At 41.9% G+C, this 25561-nt stretch overlaps 1 protein-coding gene across 1 annotated transcript in view; it reads left to right on the top strand.

Moving 5' to 3' along the window:
• Nucleotides 1-25561, top strand: part of CADM4 (cell adhesion molecule 4) — a 650810-nt gene that overhangs the window by 126636 nt on the left and 498613 nt on the right. The gene's annotated exons all lie outside the window — the stretch shown is intronic.

Below are 25561 nucleotides of genomic sequence, written 5' to 3'. Positions count from 1 at the left end.
TACAACATTTGCTGCCTTCCTTCCTTAAATAAGGGCAATAATTGCCACCTGTTTTTCAAAGAATGAATGACCTCACTAATAGAACTCCACACTGCTATTATTTTGAACATGCCCCTTTCAATTAGTGATTCAATTACACAGAATCAGCAGCATACATGTCATGACTCAATTTATTTGAAAAATCTTGCGAGCCAAGTAATAAAATTCCTATTGTTGGATCGCAAACTTCTAGCACATAACTACCAATGTGACAAAGCGTGAAATGAAAATGTAGTATTGCGCTCAGAACCTTCCAATCTATATAACTAAACAATAAAAAATGTGTATATGATATACATAGATGACTATTTGTGAATCTATAGAAATCCACTCTCATCAGCAAAATTCAAAAAACAGTGAAAAATTACTAAATAATCATAATATAATATAGTATAATAATAATGTCCCACAGAAAAATTAGTGACTTTGTGCTGAAAAATCTTCAATATCTTTAAATAGGTGACTGCTTGTGCCTCCTCCCTCAAGTGAAGATGTGCGCTCACCTCATAGATAGCCTGCAATTAGGCTATTAAAGCTTGCGGTTCACCTCCTTTGGAACCTACTTGTATAGGAACTCCTGTTTATAAGATAACCATGAAATGCGACATGTGCTGTGGAAAAATATCCTCTCACTGGGTGCCACTCCAATGTCTTCTTTTATCCATGCGGTTCTCCATATATAAGAAAAATCCTGACATGGTGCTTTATCGTTTTAAAAGCTTTAATGAGTAGCTGACAGGTGGCACTCACATAAATCGTATAGTGGTAGTACAGCTGTCTCAGACCTCCGCTGACTGTTGGAGCTGTGCGCTCGTGGTCCGATGGCCGGACTGACTCCCTCCGAGTGACGTGAACAGTCCCACCCCTACGCGTTACGCCACTAGTCACGTGGCTTCATCAGGGGGAATCAAATCCCCCTGATGAAGCCACGTGACTAGTGGCGTAACGCGTAGGGGTGGGACTGTTCACGTCACTCGGAGGGAGTCAGTCCGGCCATCGGACCACGAGCGCACAGCTCCAACAGTCAGCGGAGGTCTGAGACAGCTGTACTACCACTATACGATTTATGTGAGTGCCACCTGTCAGCTACTCATTAAAGCTTTTAAAACGATAAAGCACCATGTCAGGATTTTTCTTATATATGGAGAACCGCATGGATAAAAGAAGACATTGGAGTGGCACCCAGTGAGAGGATATTTTTCCACAGCACATGTCGCATTTCATGGTTATCTTATAAACAGGAGTTCCTATACAAGTAGGTTCCAAAGGAGGTGAACCGCAAGCTTTAATAGCCTAATTGCAGGCTATCTATGAGGTGAGCGCACATCTTCACTTGAGGGAGGAGGCACAAGCAGTCACCTATTTAAAGATATTGAAGATTTTTCAGCACAAAGTCACTAATTTTTCTGTGGGACATTATTATTATACTATATTATATTATGATTATTTAGTAATTTTTCACTGTTTTTTGAATTTTGCTGATGAGAGTGGATTTCTATAGATTCACAAATAGTCATCTATGTATATCATATACACATTTTTTATTGTTTAGTTATATAGATTGGAAGGTTGTGAGCGCAATACTACATTTTCATTACATGTCATGACTGTTGGGTCTGTTGGATTTCTATTACTCTACTACACCTGCTTGTAAATTATTTGCCATGTAAAAATATCATTTCTACCAAAAACAGTGATTGATCCGGTTATTGATGTCTGACTGCTTTTCTTTTGAACACAACTGTATGTGGTTTTAATTTGGGAAGGTCCATTCATTCCAAAATCGAAAGTTACATGCAAATTTAATTTTGAAGTACTTTTGAACAACATTCTTCAAATGATCGAATGTACTGAGAACTTTCACATGCATTTTCTGAAAGATGTTCATACGAACATTTAAAAAATGTACTTGTACTTGTGTTTGGCCAGTTTAAGACTTGGCACACCTTCATTACCTTCATGTACCTGGACTGTACTGTATATAGTTGATTTAAACAGCTCAGTTGGGTTTATACTATGTATCAGATTGTCAGTATTGCCAACTGGTGGTGTTTCCCCAAAGCCAATAAATCATTTTCAAGGCTTTAAACATATTTTGTCATATAAATATGAAACAATGTATATTTTGCATTCTGACTTTGAGCCAGCAAGTGGACTTTCTTCTTGGGTGTACGGCTTCAAATTATTATACTCAGAATTAAAAAGAGGAGCAAGTTTAATCTCAGAGTTCTTCTCTGCCTTTAGACTTGGATTCCACTTTGAAATATAATTCAGGCTATGAAGGCATTTGGCGTATATAGTAAACCTCAAAGTAAGCTAAAACTTATTTATTATTTCTGGAATTAAGTAACACTGGTTGTTGTGAAGGCTCTTGCGGATTACCGCGATGTCCCCCAACAAAAGGGAGCTTGTGTTCTGCTCCACGTCCCTTGGACTGTGTGTATTTTAGACGCAGTCACGCTGCTTTGAGCTCAGTCAGCAAACACAATGTATCCAACAAATACTGTATGTGTTTAGCGGAGTCGTCTCTGGAATGCCATTGTTCAGAGACAAAGAATTCTGTCTACAGATACACACCAGCCAGCCTGCAAGAAATTACAGCCAAGAAGAGCCTCATCATTATAGGCCTGGTCATGTGACCATGGCGCTCGCTGCTTTCACTGTAACGGTTCAGTGTTCATTTGATTGCCTCTGTACCTGGCTGGTAGTTTTCTAGTGTTTGGAGCATCCATGCTTGCCTGATTTGCTGCAGCTTTTTCATCTACAACTTGAAAGCTGTGTTTGGAATTATTGCCTTATTATATTGTACTAAATCTTTCCTTAGCAATACATTTTTCTTTAGTTGATAAACTACTCTGTCTACTAAATTCCACTACTTCCCCCACCTGTTGTCTTTTGATGCACTGTGCTACTCCAGCATGTGTACTCTCTGTACTCTCATACTTTGCAAATTAAATTTTTATCATGTATGACTTGACCTCTACAGTCACACTAAGCACATATTTGTCTTCTCCCCACAGACATCCCAAGTCTCTCATATTGTCCATTTGAACTTCCTAGTCCCTTCATATATGCTTCTTAGCTTGAATAAACCTATTCCCATCCATGCATCTTCCCATCACATGTCATAGATACACTACACCTCACCCATCTACTCATCTTTTTCACAGTAAGCCCTCACCATCTACTCTTACTTTGCACACTAAGCCCCTCCTTATATTCTTCTTTGATACACCAAACCCTTCCCCAATCCCTCATTTTAGGCACACTAAACTCCCTCCCATCCACTCTTCTTTGGTACACGAAGCCCCTATCCATCTACTCTTCTTTTGCATACTAAACCCCTCCATATCCACTCTTCTTTTACACACCAACCCTGTCCCCATCCACTCTACTTTAGTACACTAAACCTATCAAACCCATCCACTCATTTTAGGCACACTAAACCCCTCCTCAATCACATTTCTATTGCAAGCTAAACTGCTCCCTGTCAATCTTACTTTTACATACTAACTCCCTGTCTACTCTTCCACCAACACACCAACCACCTCCACGTTAACTCTTTCATGTGACACTGAGCAACACTCCTACTTGTCCAAGATCAGATAAATTCTTTCAAACCTTCTGTTCCTAGACATTTTAAACCTCCCTACCCACTCTTCCTAGAAATACTGTGCACCTCCAATTTACTCTTCTGAGACAAGATAAGCACCTCCTCACCCACTCTTTTTAGGCACATCATGCCCTCACCCAAATGCTCTTCTCCCCTCGCCACCGTCTCTTCTTCCCTCACCACCAACTTTTGAGGAATGCTAAGCAACTCCTCACTCTTCTTAGGCACACTAGGTCCTTACCCACCTACTCTACTTGCGACCCCACCCTCTCTTCCTAGGCACACAAAATACCTCACTACCCACTCTTTTTTAGTGTTTTAATTCTTTACCTTTTTTCACCTGATTTTCTTGTGAATAACACATTTCCTGTCTAGGGTTGCCCACTAACTACTGTATCTACGGTGCGGTCTTTGTGGTCACCCTAGGCTTGACTTCAAATATGTCCTCCTCTCTTCATCTCTATTACTTGGGGGGGATTAGTAGTTTACAGAAGAAAGATAACACGGTTTATGCTTTTGGTTTAGCTTACAGGAAGAGACCAGGACTCTGCATTTCTGATAAGATCAATGGGCCTTTTCTGTAATTTTTGCAAATGTTTTAGCCTGAAAGAAGTAACCAATTTCAGCCATCACATCTAAGACCTAGTAAGCTGCAGCATATTACATTTTTGTTTTTGGTTTAGGTAGGCCTTTAGCACCTTCTCTACTACTCTTTTTTTAGGCATAATAGACCCCCCCCCTTCTTAGGCACATTAGGTCTTCTCCTCTTCCTACCTTCTCATCCTAGGCACACTAAACTCCCTCCCATCCACTCTTCTTTGGCCCTTCCCTATGCACTTGTCTCCCCTTTCCACCCACTTCTCCTGGCATACCAAGCCCTTCCCTACCCACTCTTCTACCCTTCCCACCCACTCTTCCTAGACACACTAAGCTCATCTCTGTGCTCCTTTTCCCACTCACCCTTCCTACACGCACTAAGCTCCACTCTTAAGCAGATGAAGTGTCTCTTCGCCCACTCTATTTAAGCACAGGAAGGATGCAATTTATAAAGTAAGAATAGATAAACCTTTGCTTTCCATTTCACCAGTTTTTAATTCTGTTTTTCTGGTTTTTAAAAGCATCAAATGTTATTAACAAAACTAGCTAATCTTGGGAAAAAAGGTTAAAAAAACAATAGGGACACTTTAAGAAATGTGCCTTCTCCAGTTTCCCTTCTTGAACATATTGACTTGCCTAGTCAAGAATACTTTGAAAAAGTCAACATTTCAGAGTAAAATTTTTCTAGATCAATATGCTAAACAATTTGCACAATGAGAATAAATAGAAAAGAATAAAACTAAGAAAAATGGCCTAGTGCTGTGCAAATAAAGGGAAAAAAAGGTACTTTTGCCTTTTTGTGTGTAAAAAAAAATAAAATAAAATAAACAACATAGTTGGGGGAATCGTGAAAAGTGGAGAAAATGTTTATTGTAAAGCTTTGTAAATGATCCATTCTTCATCACCACTTTCTTGGCACAATAAGCCCGTCCCCATTCATTCACTTTTGCTGGGACAGTAAGCTCTGCCCTGTGCACATGCTACTCACCTTTTATAGAACAAATTTTTGGCAGAGTATACTAGGACTTGATGTTCCACAACAGCTGAAAAGCCATATGTTACCTCAACCCCGTCTAGTGCCAAAATTAACAGAGCAGTATCACTATAATGCCCTGTTGCAGAGCCACTGTCCTCTAAGAAGACCGATATCAATGGAATTATCCTTTATCTGATCCTGCTCATCTCTCAGGCTACAGCTAAGAAGTCTCTTAAAACAGTTTAAGCAGCTAAAAGAGCTTACCACAGCCTTTACCAGCCTTTTGAAAATATTTTTTGGTCCCAGGGAACCCATGCTAATAACTGTATTCACAGTTCACAGTATATTAGTGTGATGGTCACTGGGAAGAATTTGTACTACAGATCGCTAAAAAAGATCATTGTTTTCAATGTTTTCCTGTCTCAGAAGCAGAAATTGCTCATTGCTCAAGGAACCCTTAGCAACATCTGGAGGAACAGTACTGGTTGAGAGAGGTTGGTTTGGCTCTTAGGGTCTTTTTAATAAATGGTGTCCAAGAGTCACACAGCTTTCACCCAAGATTCACACATTTCCCAACTGGATTCAATTTAAAATGATTCTTGGGTGTAAGTTGTCTGAATCTTGGATGAAAAAAAATGTATAACTAGCCCCTTACATTTTTTTTTCCATCTGTATAAATCCACCACCTCTCCCCCTGCCCATAGAGGCTGATTGACAGATGACTATCCGTCTCATGTCAATTGAACATCTCGCAGTGCAAATCTTCACCCAGTATCTTGTGACTACATCACATGTTAACTACAGTTTCTGTATGGATCCATATGTGGCATTGTTTGAGATACGAAGCAGACCAGCATGTTCAGGTTAATTGCAGTTAACAGCACTTTTATGGCATTTTTATCATTTATTTTTGCAAGCAAGAGATAAAGCGCCATAAGGGGTTAGGGTCCTTTTTTTATAAAGATGCTGTCAACTTGTGTATTTCGGCCGTGGTTTTTGCATTTTCTGTCCCACTTGGAGAGTGCCTGGACAGCACCCTGAATTGGATGCTCTTTTGTATCCAAGGGAGTATGAACATAACCCAAAAAAGGATGTCCTTACTGGTTTTGTCAGATTACTCCCAGTTCCCTTTTTGTAATTGGCAGTTTTTGTGCAAGCAGTCAATGGCAAATCGTCAAGGAAGAGTGACATTCTGCCAGTTTTACTGAGGAGTTGTTTATTAATATACAACTTGCATCTGTTTCCGAACACAAGTTATACGTAGACCACAAAGATCTGAATCATTAGGGGAAGCCCTTTAATCTTCATAAGTTTCTGTAATTGCCGCCATCACTGTGTCCCTATATTACCCGCATTGCTTTCCTGACCCTAGCCCTTTTATTGGCATCATTATTTCAGTTTTGAAAATTGTTTATCTTCACAGCTTCTTCTTATCGGGGCTGTGCTCATTATCCTAGGCTTTACTGCCCACGCTGCTGTCTTATAAAGAATAATAAGATAACAGTTTGATAAAATAAAGAGGAGCCCTCCATTGTGGGTGTTTGGTAAACTAATATGTACATGGCTTGGTCTGCCCACTATCTAAACATATCGGGCCTGCTGGGTCATGTGGCCTCCTGACGTAGGCCACGAAAAAGCTCATGTAATTAACTGCTGCCCACTGAGGTGACGAGGACAAGGTTAAAGGATCCATCTGCCTGAGCCTGGTTTTCTCTCTTTAAGTTCTCCATAAACAAGGGAACAGGTTGTTTTTTCTTTTTCTGTCTATGACAACCATATAGTGGTTTTTAATTGTTGGAGGCAGCACTTCCATTTTAATTTGTTTTAGTATTTTCTTTAAAACAACATCGATTCTAGGTACATTTCAGCAAAAGATGAACATTTTCCATTTAGCCCTGTTTCACACTGGTGCAACTTTTCATGTGATTTGACAGTTTCAAATGGTATGAGAAGTTGCACCCTATTGTCAGCAATGGAACCGGTCAAATTGGTGTGGATCCGAATTTGCAGTGCTGCACCGATTTGAAAAAAGCTTCCTGCACAATTTTTTGTGATTTCAGGTGCGACTTGCATAGACCTCTGTGTATGAAGTTGCACAGATGTCATCCAAGTTGCACCTGAAATTGCACTGACATGCGGCTGTAAAATCGTGTGACTTCAAGTGAACGCCCTCGATTTCAAAGGTTGATCCAGTGTGAACCAGGGCCTAAACTGATTCCAGAGACATAACGTAACTACTGGGAGGCTTTTATGTTCCTGGCTTATATTTGGTGCTTTTCTGCTTTTCTCTGAATACACATATCCATAAAAGCATGTGGACCCACACAGTACTCTTTGGTCCTATCACCTACTTTAGGTGTTTGGTGTATGTTCAAGCCCAGGGACCTTGAGTCTGGATGTGTCTTAGCCTGTAACCTCCATTTTGGCAAGTGCTTTTGATCTTTGTGCAGTGGGTCTCATACCTTTTGAGGTCAGTTTGCTAGCTATAGGAAGCTAGAGGCTCAAGTTCATTCCTTACATCCCCAAGGCATACATATATTCAGTATATGTAATTCTACATAAGATGGTCAGTAACTCTGAACAAGACTGGTTGTAGGCATTCTGACTGTGGACATGCTACAAGTGACTTCCATTTGATTATACAGTATGTTGAAGTTTCCACATTTCTGATCCTTAGAACCCCTTTAAAAATGGCTGTTGTCACACTTGATGATCTCACAACAGGAAAAGCTGGCCCTTGGTTAGACCTTATCTGGCCCATGGGGTACTATTACTCCCAATGATATGAGGCACTATTCATCTCCAATGACACCAACAATGGGACACTATTTCGTCTACTGATATTAATGATGGGGTACTATTTCTCCCATCAATACCAATGGTTGGGCACTACTCTTCCTCCTACTGACCACCAACCCTGAGGTCATGTTTATTTTCACTGATGCTGGGCCTGGGGCATTTTCTACCCCCAATGGTCACAATCCTTAAGTCTGAAGGACAGTAAACTGACCCTTTGTTTGAAAAGTTTAGAGACCCCTGAACTAAACCAAACACTTTAGCTACCATAAGTGGGTCTAATGAACAGTTTCTGTTGCTTGTGTTCTTTCTGACTGTGAAGGTACCGCCGTGTGGGCACTATAGTTGTTTTTGTCCTCATTGTGCACATAAGCAGCGGGAACATAGATTACTGCCTGCTGAGGCCCAAGGGGGGAAAGTAAGTATCGAAGGCCCATATGTGGCCCTTAGGGCACTAGTTAGAGGCGTGTTTACCCTCAACAAGAATGTACATTCGATGACTCCTCTTCTGGTACACAAGACTAAGGTGAACCTTAAATTTGATGCTTCCAAAATAAATTAGTTTTCTTCATTTGAACACTCAAATACACCATTCACCTTCTCCAACCTATTTCTGTACAGCATCAGCATAGTTACTCTTTTGGGAAATGTTGACCACGGTGACTGATATTGTGAAATAAAAATTCTGCTGGATGCATTGCCCCCCAGCTTAGGGGGCCTCGGCTGCCTCTCTGCAGAGTGCTCTGCCTTTTCTAATATCTGCTACCCAAAATGCAATTTATCCAAATCCTCTCACCGTACTGAAATAAACATTATGTGTAAACACTTGTGTGCTGCGATTGATACATTGAATGATCGGAAGCAATGGTTATTTTCCTGCATGGTAATGTCTTTCATCCCTCCGTGCCAGATAAATTATTTTCTCTTAATTTGTTTGGTCGTCGGCCAAGTCTGTAGGCCTCTCCAGGCTTCTGCGGTTACGATTCCATTAACCGCCTCACTTCCGCAGACCCCGTTTGCTGACCGGGGCTACAAGCATCCATCAGAACTGGGACCTAATTTAAGAAAGTAAAAGAAAATGTTTAATCACACAACTGTGCGAGAAGGGAAAGACCTTGAAAAATAACCCTCATTAGGTGCTGTAACACAAGGATAAATAATCGACGAGAGATGGGAAGAAGATAGAAAAGGAGTAGAGAAAGATGGACAGCAAGGTTGAAGACTAAAAGGAGATGGAGGAAGACATTATACTGGAAAATACCTGGGAAAAAGGATTTAATTATGCGTAATAATTTCTGATTCTGAAGCTGCCAAGTTAGGTCGTTTTAGACCTAATTTGGCAATAATTGCCGTGCATATGGACAACACGACTTGCTGATCTGCTGGGCCAAAGCTATAAAACTGTAACTTGTTGAAAGTAGACCAAAATGCCCTCAAGGTGACCCAAACCCATTGTAAGGATTCTAGCAAGTATTATTGCAAATGCTTACCTGATTCTGTCCTGTAGATATTGACCTAGGAATTGGCAGCAATTTATATGGATGACTTCTAAATTGGAAGGTCTACTTATACTGTGATCTACTAAACAGTTTCAGTGTTGTATATAAAGCTGCAGCCCGTGCATTGCTTTACTGGCGCAATAATCTTTAAAGGAAGGCACTAATGAGAAACTCCTGTTGTAGGTGATGCTAATTGTTCGATTTTAAAAGAGCAACTCCACTTTCATGGAAAGAATAAAGTAATATACAATTTATACACAAGCCATGTTGTAGGGTAATGTTATTAACAATTACCTTTCCTTTTCACTGTTTGTACAGAACGCCCCCAGAAATTTCATTGCCTACTTGTATGATTGGCTCACTGCTTTTCCCAGAAGTCTGCATTAAGATATAAGTCAAATTTTAGAGACCACCTTCAATATTATTTTACGTTTTGGCAAGATACTCCCCAAGAGGTAAATACATGTAAAAGGATGCAAACATTGTAGCGTTTCATATTAGAATACTGAGAGTGCACCAGGTGATTATAATGAATAAGACACTCCCATTCAGAATCAGTCTGGTGAAACCAACAGCTATTTCGTAAGAGCAACAAAAAGGTAGGAATCTGCTACAAAGTTTGCTAAATTTCCTGCAATGTGTATTGATCGCCCAGAGGAGATTGTTTTATTCTCTACAAAAGTGGAGCTACCTTTTAAGCTTAGTGCAAACATCTGGGGAAAATGGTGAGCTGAGCATGCTCAATGGGAAAGAGGGTCTTATTGGCCATAGGCATGTAAGTGTGGCCAGTATTAAGGGCATTACCAATCACACACATTTCCTTGTGGGTTAGCTAATTGGAGCAGGGAGGAGCAAACAGATCCCTTGTGGAGTAGTGTAGTCAGGTGCAATGGAATGGCCCTTTAATTTTAAGAGTACTGACATACAGTACCAGGCTGAACCATGAACTGAATTAGAATCTTTCTGTATATAACTAGCTTTTCTCTCTCTTTTTTTTTTTTTTTATAAGTGTCATTTTATAAAATTTTTAAAGCAATACAATTCAAAAAAGGTACACTGTATCAAAATAATACGGTACGATGTAATAAATCCTTTGCAGCCATTTAGATCACATAGGTCCATACAAGCCAATCGTCTGTAATGAGAGATCATCAAGAATATGTAATAGACAGTAGCACCTTAATCAACATTCGAAGACACACTATATGGCATAATCATATGATATACTATACTATACTAAAATTGAGGGAACATTTTAAGGGGGGATAACTAGCTTTTCTATATCCATTTTATCCTTTTAGTTTCCTTTTCGTAATAAGTCACAGGGTGCGAGAGTGTGGTAGGGGCAGACATTTGGGAACACAGCCACAAAATAGACAGACACCAGGATTTACATGGCTCTATCATCTCTGAGCTGGCATCCCAGTCTGGGAAGTAGATGGTGACCCTGGATGATGCCTGAACAAGGATGGCTCCTTCCTTCCGTAGAGAAAAGCAGGCAAGAGCATTGTCAGGGGGAGTACTGTGATCTCCATGAAAGGTAATAAATACCTGGGGTCCATGTTTAAAACTGGCCTTACACTAGTAGATTTATGTATGAACAGTCATATGAAAATTCTCAGTACATCCATCTGATGGCTTGACGAATGTCTTTCAAAAGTTCCTCAAAATTTTATTTGCTTTTTACCATTGAATTTTTTGGAGAGAATGGAGTTACTCAAAGAATACATGCATACACTGTTAGAAATGTGTTCATTCGGGAAAAATATTCATCTTGCTTCTTTGAATTTTCTAATCACTGAAGTAGAACATGGATTTGACCCCATTTACAATGAGAACATCTAAGAAATGTTCTTAAAACAAAGTTTCAAGCTAAATTCTACCAATGTATGCCCAACTTTACAGATGAAAAATATATTTAATGCTAGGTCCACTCTAAGGATAATAAAATTAATGTGATATTACATCTACCCAAACCAAGAGCTGGAAAGGTCACGTAGTCCTACATCCTTGTCTGTGAGTCAGTTTGGTTATTTCTGCTCGACACATTTCATCCTGTGTAACATGGTAGGAATGGCAATATAAAAAGGAATGCCAGTCATTGAAATAGTCCACATCACTTTGTTATCGCATGATTAATTCACAATTGTATTCAGTTTTGCTGCAGCACATCGCCTCCTCGTCAGCCGCCCCTGCAGATGCAGAGTCCTGACTTGTAGAATGGCAAAAACGGCATATATTGACATTTTGTCGTATCCTTTCGACCCACATCCATCCTTCCCCTTAATTTTTTATCCTCGAATTTCTTTTGGAATATTGTATATCAGGGAGTCTGTCTAGACTTGAAATATTGTAGGCAGTAAAAATCTCCTTTTGCGTGTGCGGTAGGTTGGGTATAGATTTTAGCCTCGAATTGCTCTCATTTTTGCTTCTTCTCTTCATTTTTCTTTCACTTTCCCTCCAGAGTTGCCTCTTTTTTTCTGATTCTATCTCGATCATTTTACCTCGGTCGCCATTTTGCTCTCTCACTAACTCACCATCCATCATCCTCCCCTCTATCTCCCTGTCCCTCACTGGCCCGGCTTGCTCTGTATCTCTCCAGCTCCGTCTCTTTGGGACACGCTATCTATCACTGCTCAGGCCACAAGTAAACAGCCTTTAGCCGGCTCGCCGCAGCTGTAAATGTTGGTTATTAATGATCACATCGAGTTCTGGTGGAAAAAAAAAATGAGGTGCGGGAGAGCTGATTGTGCCTCACGTAGCTGCAATCGAAACCGATAGAAGCCTGACACCTCTACCAATTCACCTTTTATCTCACTTATTAAAGGGACTTGAAACCCCTGGTGCCTCAGATAAATAATGATCACAACAAATAATACAATGGAAAAAGTAAAATGGTTTTATGAAAGTAGAGATTACCATAAAGCAAAAGAAATGGAAGGGTTTGCCCTAATTTTAAGGGTTAGTCCATCTGAAAGAGATATTTTAGTTACAGGTGTATACTGGTTTTACAGGTGTAATCTGATGACCCCTGGCCTTTGTGTCAGATCCTCCAGTAAAATGAGCAAAATTGAGAGGTTTTTATTACCTATACATTTTTTTTTTTTGGTTTATAGAAGCACATTTCCTCTGTCCTGGACCTGTTCTGACCACCAATATAACGGACATTTTTCCCACTGACCATAAATATAAGGGACATTCTTCCCTCTGACCACCAGTGAAATGGATGTTCTTCTCACTGACCACCACTGTAAAGGGTATTCTTCCCACTGACCACCAATGTAAGAAGCATTCTTCCCACTGATCACCAATGCATGGGATATTCTTTCCAGTAATCAATTTTATAAACCTATAAAAAAAATATTAAAAGGTTAATTACCTAAGCAGTTAAAAGAGCAAAGTGGAGAACTTCAGCAATGCGAAATGTTTGCTGTCCAGGAAGTTGGTAATGCCACTTACCCAACTCATTCCTATACTCCAATTGTGAGATCTTTCTGCCCTAATTTCAAACAGAAGTTCTGTGTTTCTGGGAATTTTTTGTAAACTGTCCCTGGGATTACAGGCATGTTCAAGTGACTTCACACTGTTCGTTTTTTCCAAAGTGTTCCTTTGGAGGGTTTTCTATTATGTCATTGCCAGCTACGCTTTGCATAGTCATGCAGTGGTCTACCCCATGCTGTCCTACCAAGTACCTTATGGGCTACAGAAAAGATCTAATTAATGACAGACTAATGTAGACAGATTAATGACCCAGGAGGAAGGGTAGAAGAACCAGAAGGGGCACCAGTGCAACCATGCAAGGTCTAGTTGCAAGTTTCAGAAAACAACTCCCTTAATTTGGGGGGAAAGGGGGGGGGTTATAGGGTACCTTGAAAAAAATCTAAGTGCCTGCAATGAAATTCTGTGGACATCTTATAATGTTACAAGAGCCCAGAGGTTTACTTTAAAGCAGAACACCAGGCCGGCTTCCATGTCCTCTTCTGCAACAGCACATACTTGTAGTATGTAGTACATGCAGGTATGGAGGAGGATGGGACCCAGCACTGATAGTGTTTGGTGACTGGCCCAGAACTGGTGAGGGTTGTTCTTTAGCCCTGTGTAAGCTCTGATCAGATTGCTTTGGATTTTTACAGGGCTTTCTTTACTTGGATTAAGCTGGCAAAGGTATAAGTAAGTGAAGGGCGAACTTTGAAAATGAGTACACTGCAACGTAATGTTCACTTAGAGACTTTTTCACAAGATTGTTTAAAAAATAAATAATAATAATTAAAAAAAATACACACACACATAGACTATATTGCCAAAAGCATTGGAACGCCTGACTTTACACGCACACAAACTTTGATGGCATCCCAGTCTTAGTCCGTAGGGTTCAATATTGAGTTGGCCCCGCCCTTTGCAGCTATAACAGCTTCAACTCTTCTGGGAAGGCCGTCCACAAGGTTTAGAAGGGTGTCTATGGGAAGGTTTGACCATTCTTCCAGAAGTGCATTTGGGAGGTCAGTCACTGATGTTGGACGAGAAGGCGTGGCTCGCAGTCTCCGCTCTAATTCATCCTAAAGGCATTCTATTGGGTTGAGGTCAGGACCCTGTGCAGGCCAGTCAAGCTCCTCCACCCCAAACTCGCTCATCCATGTCTTTAAGGACCTTGCTTTGTGCACTGGTGTGCAGTCATGTTGGAGCAGGAAGGGGCCATCCCCAAACTCTTCCCACAAAGTTGCGAGCATGAAATTGTCCAAAATGTCTTGGTATGCTGACGCCTTAAGAGTTCCCTTCACTAGAACTAAGGGGCCAAGCCCAACCCCTGAAAAACAACCCCACACCATAATCCCCCCCCTCCACCAAACTTTACACTTGGCACAATGCAGTCAGACAAGTACTGATCTCCTGACAAAACCGCCAAACCCAGACATGTCCATCAGATTGCCAGACAGAGAAGCGTGATTGGTCACTCCAGAGAACATGTCTCCACTACTCTAGAGTCCAGTGGTGGCATGCTTTACACCACTGCATCCAACACTTTACATTGCACATGGAGATGTAAGGCTTGGATGCAGCTGCTCGGCCATGGAAATCCATTCCATGCAGCTCTCTACCCACTGTTTGTTGTGCTAATCTGAAAGTCACACTAAGTTTGGAGGTCTTTAGCTATCGACTCTGCAGACAGTTGGCGACTTCTGCGCACTGTGCGCTTCAGCATGCGCTGACCCTGCTTTGTCATGTTACGTGGCCCACCACTTGGTGGCTGAGTTGCTGTTGTTCCCAGTTGCTTCAACTTTGTTATAATACCACTAACAGTTGACCGTGGAATATTTACTAGCAGGAAATGTCACGGATGGACTTATTGCACAGGTGGCCACCTATCACGGGACCACGCTTGAATTCACTGAGCTCCTGAGAGCGACCGATTCTTTCACAAATGTTTGTAGAAGCAGTCTGCATGCCTAGGTGATGATTTTATACACCTGTGGCCATTGAAACACCTGAATCCAACGATTTGGAGGACTGGCCAATACTTTTGGCAATATAGTGTGAGCGTGTGCGTGTGCGTATAATATATATATAAACACACGTGTTTTTGATTGTTTGTTTTTTTACAACACTTCCCTATATGAACTTGAATGGGCAAAGTATAGTTTTATTTTAAGATTGTTTTTAAAAGTATCTTGAGGACAATTCCAGAGTGTAATATTTCACAGCTTGTTTTATGAATAACCAGAAAATTATTATTTACTGATCGAAGTGACCTTGCTGGAAGATATTTTACAGCCGTATCTCCTAAATAGGGTAGGGAGAGATTACAAACACTTAAAATGAAAATGATTTGAGAGGACAACGAGCAAAAAGATTTAAATTTGAACTTTGAGCAAAAAGGCTAAATATACATAGATATGTAATACATATAAGGGGACTGTTTTACCTGCCAAAGGATTTGGATTCCTGTCCATCCAGTGTTGGGATTTAAACAGCTCTGCAATACAGCACAGCCTTGTCTGGCAGAAGAGACCTGATTTTTCCCTGTTTTTCAGTTAAGCCACACTTCCGGATCTTGTCCCACCCCTGACCTGTGAATGGACAGTGGTTGAGAAGCAGTAGACCGATGAGCTCATTTCTCTGTCACTCTTAGTACAAGAGCACAGCTGATTGGCTATGTGTGCTGTTTCTCCCTTCCTCAGTCTGAGCTCTACAGTGGAGGCCATTGCCAAGTCAAACTGAGGAAATATGCTTCCGTAAAAAAATTGACATATTAAGGAATACAAAGCTGCATTCATTTGTATTATTTCTATCTGCCTTGAGATCAGGATTACTGTGAACTGTAGATCAATATAATGATCCAACCTGGATAAGACTAATACTTATCAGCTTCTCACCATAGGCTTGTTTTCAGTGATATTGCCCTCTGAAGTGCAATTTGCAATGGATCACTTTTCAGAGGGCGTTTTTTCACCTCCTCACTGCCTTTTTTTAACCCCTAAACACCCACACAATGGCGATTGCTGCATGGTCTCATTCAGCAGTGCCAACTGCTGAACAAGTTAGGGGTGGGGGATCATTTCTGCAATGCCACGATGCAAAGCATCACAGCCTTGGCATATGTACACCTCCATCTGCTGCACTTGCAGCTGAAGCCCCCATTCACATATCATGTGGTGGGAACAGGCGTTCCCGCTTACAATTTTTTTTTTTTTGTATGACTTTGTGTCCCCCACATAGGGCAGCTTATTCATTATATGGGCTGCGCTAATATTATTATTATTATTATTATAATACAGTATTTATATAGCGCTAAAAGGTTTGCTCAGCGCTGTACATTATAGTGGGGGACAGAACATGAGACAATACAGTAACAATACAATACACGAGGGGGTCAAAGGCCCTGCTCTTTCGAGCTTACAATCTAGGAGGGAGGGGATAGTGTTACAGGAGGAAGTGGCTGTGGGGGATGGAGTGGTAGGAGGAGTGGAGGAGATCGGCTGTTAGGTGAGGTTGGGGTAGGCTTCCCTGAAGAGATGGGTTTTCAGGGTGCGCCTAAAGGTGAGGAGGGTAGGTGACAGTCTGATGGATTGGGGTAGTGAGTTCCAGTGGATGGGGGAAGTCCTGGAGAAGTCCTGCAGTCGGGCAAGGGAGGAGGAGACCAGGGAGCTAGAAAGTAGGAGGTCTTGTGAGGAGCGAAGAGTACGGGTAGGGTGGTATTTGGGTGAGTGAGGTAGTTTGGGGCAGTGTTATGAATGGCTTTGTATGTCATTGTTAGTAGTTTGAATTTAATGCGTTGGGCAATCGGAAGCCAATGGAGGGAATGACAGAGGGGGGTGGCAGAAGTGGAGCGGTTGGTGAGGTGGATGAGTCTGGCCGCTGAGTTCAGGATAGACTGAAGCGGGGATAGCCTGTGTTGGGGTAGGCCGGTGAGAAGGGAGTTGCAGTAGTCCAGACGTGAGATAATAAGGGAGTGAACGAGTTGTTTAGTAGTGCTATACGTGTTTGTCGCAAAAAGGAGCCTCCTGCTCCTTGGAGTGAAAAGCTTAGCGAGACGTCTAAACTTGCGGTTTACCACAATTTCCACACGACAATCGCAGCAGAATCACATCTTGTTTGGGGTGCCATTAGAAGATCATGGCACCCAAGTGTGGATTGCACGTTTTGTAGTGATTGCCACGCAATCCAGAATTGCAGGCAGAATTACAGCGATTCTGTCTGCAAGTGCAAATGGCAAAGTGTGAATGGGGCCTAAGGCAGGGCAGATAGGGGGTGGAAAAACGCTGCACAACCACTATTTGTTTTTTTTTTAATCAAATCTCCCCCCACCCATAGGTTCAACAAGGTCTAACAGTAATTACCCGATCACATTTCAGCGATTTGGAATCGCAGGAAGAATCCGTGTGATCAAATCATGCTAAAATTGCACCAAACATGTGTTTGGCTGCCATTCATTCTTAAAGACACCCCAAATATGGTGCAATTTTGCCACAGTTGCTCAAAAATCGCCACAAAATGCACCTGAAAAAATGCACCAAAATTTGGTACTTGAGCTCCTTGGGCATGACAAATGAGGATAACTTGAATGGACTGCCCCGTGTGTGACACGCGGAAACGCATGTAAATCATGCAAAAAAATACACGTGGGAACACGTTCCCGCTACGCAAAATGCGAATGAGCGAGAATATCACACATTTTAGACAGTCTGTGTAAATGTTAATATGTAGTTTTGCAAACATAACTAATTTAAGTCTGAAAAATGTGGTCACCCTTGAAAATGACCCGCATTTTAAAAGTACGTATTATTCTTTAAAGATGAAAAATCTAAATGAGCCATTATATTGGTCCTTTCTACTTAATTTCCAGCAACAAGAGCCCCATTTTTTCCCTTAATCAGCTGCAAAAAATTATGTGACATTCAAATATTAATCTCATTAGTACAACCAAAGAGAGAACGGATAGATCTGGTAACATCAGATGATTCAGTTATAGTTGTGTGTCATCAGCATATTAATGGAAGTTAACATGGCACTCAGAGATCTTCAATTCAAGCAGAAGCATATATAAATGAAAGTCCATGTAAATCCAATTACAAAAATCTCATGTAATTTTAGAAGTCATTTGCAATATATTTTTTTTTTTTTTAAATCTGCAGCTCTCATTAACCTAATACCTTCCTTAAGGGTCCTTATTCAGGCACTTCCTGTTATAGGGTGACAACGTTTTGTCACTGTGTCCCAATTGTGTTCTGCGTTGTCACCTGGACATTTAATGGAGGGGCCATTTCAACACGTTATGCTGTTGTCAGTCCCAGGACACCCACCAAACTATTGCAGGAGGGCATGTCAACGGGGAAGTGGCTGCAAACAGGCCACAAGAGATTTGCAGCACCGAGATGCAACAAAGAATTAAACAGATGAAAACATGCATTTTGTTTATAAAAATGAAAATGGTTTATGATGCACAATGCTTTAGTAAACTTAGGCTTTATTCACTTGTTTGAATTGTCATATGCCTTTGGACATTAAAGTCTCATGACAACTGTTCAAATATCTGCGACTTCAAGTTGTAGTGACTTTAAAAAGGTTTTTGCACTACTTTGGTCCGACTTTCATGTGGCTTGAGTGCCATAGACTGCAGTGTAAACCCTCAAAAGGTGCATAAAAGTGGCACCTGAATGCTATGCATGCGGCAGTTGTGCAGTAGTTGTCCATTATCATTGGTCAAAGCCAAAGTTGCATGAAAGTCGCACCCATCCAAAGTTGCACTCCAAAGTCGTGAGACTTTGAAGTTGCAGAAGTGTGGATGGAGCCTTAAAGTGGAACTAAACCCACCAATGTAAATCGTAATTCCGGCCCCCTCCACCTCCTAAAAATACTGTAGCTGCTGACTTTTAATAGTAGGGCACTTACCTGTCCAGGGATCCAGCCGTGTCTTCTCCCCAAGCCGAATTTTTAATTAGCTGTCAAGTGCTGGCGCCGCCATCTTGACTAAGGGAGACCGGAGGCTTCACCGCCGGTTTCCTACTGCACGTGCACCAAGTGCATGTGAATGGGCCGCAGTCCTCTGGGACCTTACAAGTGTCCCAGAGGGCTGTGTGTGTGGAAGTGTGAACTTCCGGTTCAGCTCGCTGCGATGAACTGGGCCGGGAGTGTCAAAACCAGGTACCTGCTCCCCCCACCCCCCTCTGGTGGTGTTGGCGGGGGGTGGAACTCCGCTTTAATGTTTTCCAAAACCGTTACATCCACGGCATGGTGTGAATGATAACTGTCACAGTTGCTTGTAGTATCAGCTGTCAAGCCATCGAATGGCTAGTGTCTGATCACATGTGCAGTACCATGGTAACTGCAGATCAAACAGAGGCTATGATAGGAGCATCCTTGGCTGTAAAGGATAGGGGTTTAGTTCCACTGTCACCCCAGGACCACCTTTAATAAGATAGCCCAAAGCCAATTTATGCCTACATTTACAGCAGCCCATGTCTTGAAATGGCACCACTTCACTCTTTCCTGCCTGCTGCAGATATTCCACACTTTGGGTATGAATGCTTGCTCCCCCCTGTCCCACAAAATAGTTCCTCCCCCTGCTCATATGTCACTACAGCAAGTACAAGCTAGTGGGAGGAACCACTGCATGCAGCAGGGGAGCAGGTATTTGACCCACCTGGAAGAGTCAATTGTCGGCAGTAACTAGAGAATGCAGTAAGTTGGTGGCATTTCAACACATGGTCTTCCAGAAAGGTGAGTATAGAGGGACTTCTTCTACAGAACTACCTTCCTTTTTAACTGACATTGTGGTGACAGGATCACCTTTAAATAACCGTGAGCCTAAATTCAACCCCTTAGTACAGCCATTCTCATCCAGGGTTCTGTGGAACCACAGGGTTCCTCAAGTGGTTACTAGGGGTTCCTTAATTTCTTGCTGATTGGCTTCCCATCTGATGGTGCTGTTCAGGTGATAGTTTGGGTCCAATACCACATGGCAGAGCCAGCAGCACGATCCCATTTACTTTTTAACATTTGGGTGGCATTTAGACCACCACTATAAGGGAAGTATTTTTTTCCTGACGGTCAAGGCATATTTCCCACTGATTCACAATGACTTAACTCTAGCAGGGGTTCCCTGAGACCTAATAAATATTTCAATTGTTCCTGTGGGGTAAATAGGTTGAGAAAGGCTGCCTTAGTTACTCCAAACCATAAAATCTAATAATTAGAGGTAGATGTCACTGGTGACACTTGGAAGCCACAATCATTGATTTAAACCCTAATCCAATCTAAGGCCCCCTTTCACACTACAGCATTTTAAATCACCGCGATTCTGCCCACAATTTCAACGCTCTGCTAAAATGACAAATCACGGAACCGCGTGTTCAGGTGGTATTTATTTTAATGGTACCTGAAAACACAGTGCAGTTCGGCCATGATTGTCGTGTGATAAATCGCGGCTAACAGCATTGAGAGACACATGTCACCCAATAGACGTTCCGGATTCAAAACGCCTCAGTGTGAATGGGGCAGCAGACTAGATCACTTTGCAGAGGTCTGTCAAACATAGAGCTCTTCACTCAGCAGGGAGCTAGATCTCTAGGCTGCTGCTGGACCTCTACAGAAAGACCACTCCTTCCATACAAAGAGCAAAGGTCCTTATCTACAACATGCTGGCAGGGGACAGGCCTTTCTACTGATGCTGTGGCTACTTTCTAAAAACAAACTGTAACTGACTTTCCACACTTTTAGTTATGATGCATCTGAAATGGTTTGAGCTGATTTATATTGAAAGTTCATGTGGGCTTTAAAGGACATTTGAGATAGCATGACGCACCAGAATGAAAGAGAAATCCTTCTGCGCTCAATGGAGACCAACCCTTTTTGTTTAGCTGCTGTCACTCTACTCTTAACCACCAAGTTAAATCAAATAAAAAATTAAATAGTGAAGCGCTTAAACCATAAAAACTATTTTCAAAATGTGCTACATATACTGATATTAAAAATATATAGAAAACAATCAATGAATAATTAACATATAATATTCAGTGACACCCACTGTGATAATCCTATAAAGTGCATATAAATTCCTTTAAGGACCTAAAGTGCATAAGTGTCGAAGTAATAAATAAATAAACTAAAAATAAGTGTACATCACATTTAACAAAATATTACTCTGTTGAGTATACTAAAAATAAGTGTGGTGTTCACTTATTTTTAGTTTATTTATTTATCACTTTGATATTTATGCACTTTAGGTCCTTATAGGAATTTACCGTATATACTCGAGTATAAGCTGAGTTTTTCAGCACATTTTTTGTGCTGAAAAACGGCCCCCTCGGCTTATACTCAAGTCAACGTCTGCAGATGTCTAGCAGGGGGCGCTGCTTCTAAAGCAGGGGGGGCGCGAGGCTCCGTCAAGGGGGGCGCGTACAGGGGTGGGCAGAGGGCTGCTGTCTCTTACCTGGCTCCCACGATGATCCATCCAGGAAGCGCTGCTCCTTCCGTCACTCCGGCCACTCCCTCACTCCTGCCGCTTGGCTCCGCCTCCTCACGGTGATTGGCCGCCAGAACTGTAGCTCAGGAAAGGTACACAGGCGGCCAATCACGAGCCAGGAGGCGGAGCCGAGCGGACCCACGAAAATCGAGTGAGGGAAAAGCCGGTAAGTGTGCAGTGCAGAGGTGCTGCTGCAACCACATATGCTGGCTGCAGCAGCACCATACTGCAACAGGGGTCAGCAAGTGTCATTGGTGTTAGTGGGAGGAATAGTGCCGCATCATTGGTGTCACTGATACTAATGATGGGGCATTATTCCTCCCACTGACACCAACGATGGGGCACTATTCCTCCCACTGACACCAATGATGGGGCATTATTCCTCCCACTGACACCAACGATGGGGCACTATTCCTCCCACTGACACCAATGATGGGGCACTATTCCTCCCACTGATACTAATGATGGGGCATTATTCCTCCCACTGACACCAACGATGGGGCACTATTCCTCCCAGTGACACCAATGATGGGGCACTATTCCTCCCAGTGACACCAATGATGGGGCACTATTCCTCCCACTGACACCAATGATGGGGCACTATTCCTCCCACTGACACCAATGATGGGGCACTATTCCTCCCACTGATACCAATGATGGGGCACTATTCCTCCCACTGATACCAATGATGGGGCACTATTCCTCCCACTGATACCAATGATGGGACACTATTCCTTCCACTGACACCAATGATGGGGCACTATTCCTCCCACTGATACCAATGATGGGGCACTATTCCTCCCACTTGGTCTCTATCTTTATTTTTTACATTGACTAGTAGGTGCCTCATTTCCCACCCTCGGCTTATACTTGAGTCAATAGTTTTTACCAGTTTTTTGTGGTAAAATTAGGTACCTCGGCTTATGTTCAGGTCGGCTTATACTCGAGTATATACGGTATATGCACTTTATAGAATTATCACAGTGTGTGATTTATGTTGTCCGTTTATTACTCAACAGAGTAATATTTTGTTAAATGTGATGTACACTTATTTTTAGTTTATTTATTACTTCGACACTTATGCACTTTAGGTCCTTTAAAGGAATTTATATGCACTTTATAGGATTATCACAGTGGGTGTCACTGAATATTATATGTTAATTATTCATTGATTGTTTTCTATATATTTTTAATATCAGTATATGTAGCACATTTTGAAAATAGTTTTTATGGTTTTTAAGTTTTTAAGTTTTAAGCGCTTCACTATTTAATTTTTTATATGACGCACCAGAAGGTACTTGGTAACTGGATTTTATAAAATTGTACATATTTGAGAAACCATTACACATCATCTCATAGTGTCTTCAGAGGTCATCACCTGGGGTAATATTCCTACCTGGGTCCATGTTTAGATCAGCCTTGGTATCCATTGCTAGGCATTAGATGCTTTGACTTGCCGTCGGTATTTACCCGTCCTAACCACCTTCTGGCTTCTATCTCTCTGTGCATGCACCATAGATAGATTTCTATTCATAGGCCACCACGGTGTTCTTCTTTTATCCCCCGTGCACCTTCGCAATCCTTCAGATACATTTACTTTAATGAGCAAATTTTTGCATAACGATGATTTGTGTAAATACCGACTATTCTCGTGATTTGCGGCTGATTGCCGCCAGGCGCCATAAGAACCCGAGTCCTGGCAATATTTATGGAAATGATCAACGTTAAAAAAAGGATCTACAGTTCTCCCTACATTCTCTTGCTTTTCTTTTTCAGTGTTCAGACATTGTTTAATATGCTTCCTAAGTATAATGTATCAGGATGCTTTGCACCTGTCGAGTCTGTCGGTGCCAGCTTGTGAGCAGAGCATGCCAGCTCCATGTTTGCTTCTGATAAGAGGTATCACATCGCTCCGAGGCATCTTCTTTGTTCTTGCCTAATGTAAAAGTTCACATTTGGAGGGTCAAAAAAGCTGAACATTTCAGCTGGATCACACGGTATCTATTTTACCTCCTATATGCCTAGTTTCCAAGCTCTCCTATCTTTTTAACTGAACTTCGGGTAAACCACAAAATGCAAAGTTGAAACAAAAAATGTGAACTTTTTTACGTACCAGAGGTTTTTTTTGTTTTGAGCCCTATACCAATCTCAGATAGTACAGCCTGGTCCTGGACCTCTGTGCAGACTTCAGTTAAGAAATTAAAGTGACCCTGTCCAAAGGTAGGTGAAACCTGTTACCTGTAAGAAGATTAGGAAGTACTTACCTCTTGCGCTGCTTGTACTGCTGAACACCACTCTGATTAAAGTGGTTCTAAAGGCAGAAGGTTCTTTACCTTAATGCATTCTATGCCATTAGGTAAAAAACTTTCTGGGTGCAGAAAACTCGATCCAGCAGGGCTCTCTCTTCTCATTGGCTAACACAGAAGCGGGAGCCAGTGACTCCTGCTGCTGTCAATCAAAGCCATTGAGCCAATTGAGGTGAGAGCATAGGGCGGGGCAGAAAGAGCAAGCTTGCGCGAGTGCCCTCATAGCAAGAGGCTTGCTATTGGGGGCACTCAGCAGAGGAGAGGAGCCAGGATCCTCCGGGAAGGGACCTACAAAGAAGAGGATCGGGGCCACTCTTTGTCATTACAGGTATTGTTTTTAAATTTAATTTCAACCTATAGAAATAGCTGGTTGAAATCTTCTGGGAATGTCATTCTACTGCAATATTTCCCAACCTTTTTACCCTAGAGCAGGGGTGCTCAACCCATGGCCCCCGGAGGCCCCCGATGTGGCCCCCTACCTCAAACTGAAAGTAGAAGTTATGGTACGCTTTCAGAAAATTTAGCACACTCGCAGGATATAATAGAAGTCTAGGAAAAAGCGCAGCTAACCTGCAGGAAAGCTTCTGGTGCCTTGCACTGCATTCGCAGTGTGGGTAAACTGCAGTGCATCAGTGTGAAAGCAGCCTTATAGGGAACTCAGGACAGTAATAGCTTGTTTACATATGCAGTTTGGGGGCGGTAAAACCCATAGTTGAGATGTGTTTTTACCACAACATGCACCATGCTCCAGGGGGCCCATGTGTTCTCCCTGTCACATTCTGTTTTACACTTGCACAGGAGAGATGGTGGGGGCGGCATATAGAGGAACTGATCCTCTCCATTTTTGTCCTGGAACTGCTAAAAGCCGGTTTCTCCTTCTCTCCCTCCCACTGGTATTCAGCAGCTGCAGAAGACAAATGTTCATTATACTATTCACAATAGCAAAATTCAAAATGCTGAACCATTTCATATCATTGTGGCCCACGGCCCATTACCAAATCACTTACGTGGCCCTCTTACTTCAAAGGGTTGAGCACCCCTGGTCTAGAGGGATCCATGACATAATGTCTTGGGCAACCCTTGGTAGAACCAATTCTTTGAGGGCCTGTGGGCAAAAATGCCCCTTACATTGGTGGCCAGGGGAAAGAATGCATCCCTTATGGCGTGTTCAGAAATACCAGCTAAAAAGATCATTGGTGTCCTGCAGCTGGCTCTGCCAAATGGTGTTAGCCCCACAACTATGCAGATACCATCAAATGAGAGGTCCATCACCATTAAATGGGAAATCAGTCAATCAGTTCAAGGAACCTCTAGCAACGTCTAGGGTTCCATAGAATCCTGGTTGAGAATGGTTGGTCTACTGCACTAAGCAGATCCTTCCACCGGCTTCTAGGTATTTGGTGGCATGGGCAGTATTAATGATCTTCTTTACAGGTAACTCATATATTTTTTTTTTTAATAAATATTTTATTAATTTTTCAAATTTAAACAAAACTTCAAACCACAAAAGAGATTATCAGAACATTAAAAATTGCATTTCTCTTTATACATACCCCCAAAGAACCCATCTTCCCCTTACCCCCATTTCTTTTCCCTTAGCTCTCCGTTCCTCAATATTCCTGAGTAACCTCAGGGTTCCCTACTCCTTCTGCCTATCTTACTTTCCTCTTTTAATTATACAGGTCCTCTTGTCTCCTCTTTCTCTATTTCTCCCATTTCGACATATTTATTTGATCTCTTAACCACTAGCCTACAGGGCACTTATACCCCCTTCCT

This window comes from Staurois parvus, unplaced genomic scaffold, assembly GCF_062004578.1.
Source record: "Staurois parvus isolate SC_StPar_1 unplaced genomic scaffold, SC_StPar_1.0 ptg000423l, whole genome shotgun sequence".
Taxonomy (NCBI): domain Eukaryota; kingdom Metazoa; phylum Chordata; class Amphibia; order Anura; family Ranidae; genus Staurois; species Staurois parvus.
This window is presented reverse-complemented; position numbering and strand designations above follow the sequence as displayed.